Raw genomic sequence first — 5343 nt, forward strand, 5'->3', positions numbered from 1 at the left:
AATGAGTCCGACGAAGGAGGGGAGGGGAGGGGAGGGTGTCGCGAATTTGCGTTCCGTTCGAGGGACAGCGACGACATCGGGGACGCGTCGATCCTGTGCGCGGAAATTTCTTAGGGGGCAGCGTATACCAGCTTGCGGGCAACGCATTTGCAGGAAATCAGTAGGGAGGAAAGAGCTCAGGGGGAAGGTAGCGAGGCGGGGACACGGGGAGAAGAAAGAATCGGAAGAGTTCGAGGAGCAGTAAAATTGTCTGTATATACAAGATGGTGATTGTCGCGCTAAGTTTTAAATCGACTCGCTCGCTCGAGCGAGAGGGATGGAGGAAGAGGAGTAGGAGGAGGAGGAGGAGGAGGAGCCCGCCGATGGGATCTCGCGAGCGAATCAAGTTGTGTGCGTGTCGGAGAGAGTGAATGAGCTCTGCAATTAGCGTAGTAGTAAGTGTATATCCGCGAAGGCATTCGAGATGATTCGAGGGGAGCCATAGAGAGCTTGCATATATATATAAATATAATATATATAACACAACAGGTACACACACATACACACGTGCGTGTGTAATCCTCGGGTATATACAGATTAGAGAAGCGAGACGAGAGGACGACGACCGGATCGCATCGGAGTACGCGTGTACACGAGTGCGGAGAGTGCATTTCCGCCCGCACGCGCATATATATATACATACACATGTACACACGTACGTATACACGCAGGCCCAGCACCGCGACCCGGGTGTCCCGCGGACGTCGTCGCGTTTTCTTATTTCGGCAATTACTTAGTTTACAGTCGAGCACTTGATACGCGCACCAAATCCGTATCAAATCGCTTGATACGGTCATTTATAAACGTTCGCGGATTATCTTATTATGGTCTGGTCTGATACTCCTGAATCGCTAATATATCAGACCAAAATGGTGCGCGTATCAAGAGATCCTGGCGCGCGGTAAGCACTTAGTTTGTTTTGAATAGGATTAAATCCGTTGTTGCTGCGGTTAAAATTAAAATTAGAAGTTTTGTCAAGTGAAAAACCTAACGTAATTTATTTTGAAATGAATCGGTGAACGTATCAGATACTTAGTCCGCATCAATCTGACACTCGTATCAATTAACTTGACGGTGTAAATTAAACAAATGGCGCGCCAATCGAGCGCGACTGGTCCGGAGACACCCCGCAAGCACACACACACGCGCGCGCGCACGCGCACGTTAACACGACGGCCAATAGGGAGTTTATTTTTTATGGCGAATTAAATAGGAGCTTTAGGGGAGAGCTTTGCAGCACCTCGGAGATCACGAAGCCGATACGACAAATACTTATACCGCGACCGTCCTTTAGACTTCAACCAGGGGTGGGGGGGGGGAGGAACGGCACTTGGGCGAGGGAGATCAGTGGGGCGCATCGAAGCCACGCGCGCGATCACAGTCGGTCGTTGTACGCGCAACAACACGTTTTACGCAACACCCGGAAGAAGCGCGGTGATAACTGTTAAACCGCCAACAACCGCGGTGTCAATAATTATTATCGCCGACGATAAATGTTATCCTCGTAAATGCAAACGCTAAATGATAATTGTTACCCGCTATAGGCGCATCGTAGCACGACGAATTGCAGTTGAAAAAAAAAATCATATGCATATCAGGCCATCCGCAATTTTTCTCCGATCGCTAACCGCAGTCGATAGAAAGATGCACACGCGAGTGGTTTATACGCTCGTAACCGGAAACGTCGTTAACACGAGAAAACGGCGAAGACTTCTCACGGCATCTAGACACACATACACACACACACGTCCCATATACGTAGGAACATGTACACAAGCCCATTTGATTGCACTTCGCACTAGCGATCGCCGCTATCTCGAATAGAATTTAGATAGCTGGGGAACTGGTAGGTTCGGGCACGTTTCGGTGGTAACCCACTAGTATAAAATCCGATCGCATCGCACCACACGCGAATCCACGATACATGTATACATTTGCACGCGTGCATACTGATGGCGATTGATGCGTGAAGAAGACTCACCGCTGTTTGCTGGTGGACGGAACGTTAAATGGAAAGCTTAGACGTTTGCTGGAGGAAGCACGAGCTTCTTAATACACGCCCCTAATTTGTAATCGATCCTCCGTTGATTTCGATCCAATTATAATTTTATCCGGTGATTGTAAAAAAAAGAAGGTAGTTTGGTATTTTGAGAATTAAGGTGGTTTTATGGTTTCATCACGCAAGTCCCAGTCAGAAGTTAGTCCCTCACATATAACAATTCAACGAAAACAAGCGTAACATTAAATGATATCATTAAAAAGTATATTTATGTAATTTATTACGATAAAAAAGTGAGAAAAACATTCTAAGTATACCGAAAATACGAGTTGCTTGCTTTCGAATTGAAACTAATCTCTACGCGTATTATGAATGTTATTTATAAACTTTTTGAAAAATATTCAAATGTCGGGAAAAAAAAACGATACGTTTCTACATGTAAGAAAAGTCATTTCGCGATAAAACCATCACCTTAAATCGTTCGTCAAATTTCATCTCCCCGAAATAAATCCGAAAGTGGCGCTTATCGACGGTTATACATGTAGAGAAAAATCGAACGCGATGTGGGATTGTGAGCCACTGAAATCGCATCCTCCTATTTTCCTCGAGAGACAAGCCTTTCCCCATGGCATTCAGAGAACGCAGTTCCTCGTCCTTGCGAGGACGGTCACGTCGTACGAGTCATCGTCGTTGCGAGAGATACAAAGTTGTGCGGGACCCAGAACGAAGATATTTCTATGTAGCGTTATAAGTAAGAGAAAAAAAAACATAACACACCGAGAGAAAAGCGGGAAGAAGGATAGGCGAAATATAATAGAGCGTTGCGGGAGAGTGTGCGTGAAAGAATGAGTATGCATGAGATATATGTGCTGATCGGGGAGGGCGATTATATTATTATGTAAATAGTTCATCGCGATATCTCTCTCTCTCTCTCTCTCTTTATCCATCACACCATCGTCGCGAGATCCTTTCTTCTTTCGTTTCGCGAGAGAATCGCGAGATTAACGCGAACGGGGGCGAATTTAAATGTCGCGCAACGTCGCGTTGTACAGTGAACTCGGGAGAGAAATCGCCAGCGGTGTCGCGAGTCTGCGGGGAACGTGGGATCGAAGGAGGTCGCGGTGGAGCGGTATATAAATCCTCGTTCGGCGAAGTCGAATCGCTCCTGGGAATCGCGCGAATCCCATACTGACCCTATCTCGAAGATTCGCGGGAGCGGGAGATTCTTCGCGAGCGCGATACCCCGCCCGCCGCGTCTCCTGCGTCTCCCACCCTTGCTTTTTCCCTTTTTTTTCTTTTTTTTTTTTCGCTCTCCCGGAGGGAGAGCAGCCTCGAGAAGCGCGCGAGAGGAATTTGACAGATGGTGTGGCTGTAAATAAATGGATGTACACGTGTAGAGAGAGAGATAGAGAGAGTAAATGCCGAAGCTATGGAATTCAACGGGCAACGGACACACAAATCACACGGAAGCGTCATCGCACCGCACACGTGCCGATCACACACTCGCATAACGCCTATACAGACACATACACGCGTACACGCATCCCAAGTAGATACAGCCACACACAGTGTGTACAGACGCGTACGTATGGAAGAGGAAAGAACTTAAACACACTCTCACACACAAATTGCGCATAGCTTAACTGTCTCTTTATATAGGTGTTGACACGTCGTGTCACCGGGGGGGGGAAGGAGGGAAAATAATCTCTAATGATGGGGCGGTCTTGGGAGGGGGGTGGAGGGGGGAAGGGGGTGGGTTTCAGGTGGTGCGAAAGAGCCACGACAAGAGCCACTTATAATTGACATAGCATAGCGAACCTTACTGTATTTACCGTGACATGTAATACCCTTAACGAAGAAGAGATGCGAATCTACTTGATAGAAGAGTTGTTCTGCACAAAAGAAACACGATTGCTTCATCGATAATTATAGTGTCTCTTTCTCTCTCTCTCTCTCTCTCTCTCTCTCTCTCTCTCTCTCTGTCTGTCTCTCTTTCTCTACCCTGAGAAGAATATTCTCTCTTTCTATACCTTTACACTAATTGCTCTACTGATTATACGTTTCGAAAACGAGGAGAGAGCGCTTTACATTCGACGAGACTCGCGTCGCGCGACGACTCGCCACATTATTACGAATTGATTACGGATTTTAACTCCTATATGATTATTCATCGCTATCGCCGCTAAAAGCCTCATTGTTATTACATTGTTGTCATGATCACACGTCATCGTCGCGTTCACTATAGGGGACAAATTTAAAGAGCCGCCGTCGTCGTATATTGTCATACATATATATATTATATATTGTTACCACACACCGACACACCCTTTGCGGAAGGGGTGGGAATCGTGCGGAAGAGAGTGGGTGATCGCCGATACCGGTACCACCGGTGCGGGAGGATCGGGTAATCGCCGAGATTTAAAGTTGGAGATAAAAGAGAAGTTCCTTCCCTTTACCGAATCATATCGGCGATCGTGTCGGTTCCTACCTGGCGTGCAGCGTGGTTGCGCGTTGTGTACTTAAACCCCCCCCCGTTGCGGGGCGACCGGAACCAACTCTCCTTTGAACGATACTCGCCCGAGGTGCCGCGCGAGAAGCACTTAATTTAGGGAGAAGCGGAGAACGGAGGACATCCGGGTTCCGAGTACGTCCGCGAATTTTTAGAGCGATTCGCCGGGATCGGGACGCGGCGGATCGCGGCGTGCAAGCGTGAAACGGCGGCAACGAGATTCTATCTGAGGACACACCACACGCAACCCACGAATATACGTACACAGAATTTTATAAAGTGGAATCTCGCTGCGCTTAAAGTAAAATTAAAGAAAAAAAAAAAAAGAAAAATAAACCGCGTGAAGGAGGAGAAGGCGAAACGGAGTAGAAACGGCGCGTTTCGTGTGCGAGAGGACAAACACTTTGTATGCACCCGCCCCCATTGTTCATGCCCATTTGTATTGCGTAGTTGAACCGATCGGTGATTACGGGTCGGTTACAAGATACTATTATAAATATATAGATATATATGTGTGTGTATATATATATATATATATGTATATATATATATATGCCACATATATGTATATATATACATATATATACGAAAAGCAAGACAGAAATGAAACTACTGTAACTACACCTGCCTCTTGTGAATAAATGCCTATTTGTTTCTTTTCACGTGTCTCGTTATTCCCGGCTCGTCCAAGAACGGCGAGAAAGGAGGTAAGCAGAGTCGCCAAGCAAGCTGCTTGAATTGAATTAGATAATTAAAGCGTAATCGGACGTAAGGGATTGACAAGAAACGCAAGGCG

This window comes from Wasmannia auropunctata, unplaced genomic scaffold, assembly GCF_000956235.1.
Source record: "Wasmannia auropunctata unplaced genomic scaffold, wasmannia.A_1.0 LD336090.1, whole genome shotgun sequence".
Taxonomy (NCBI): Eukaryota; Metazoa; Arthropoda; class Insecta; order Hymenoptera; family Formicidae; genus Wasmannia; species Wasmannia auropunctata.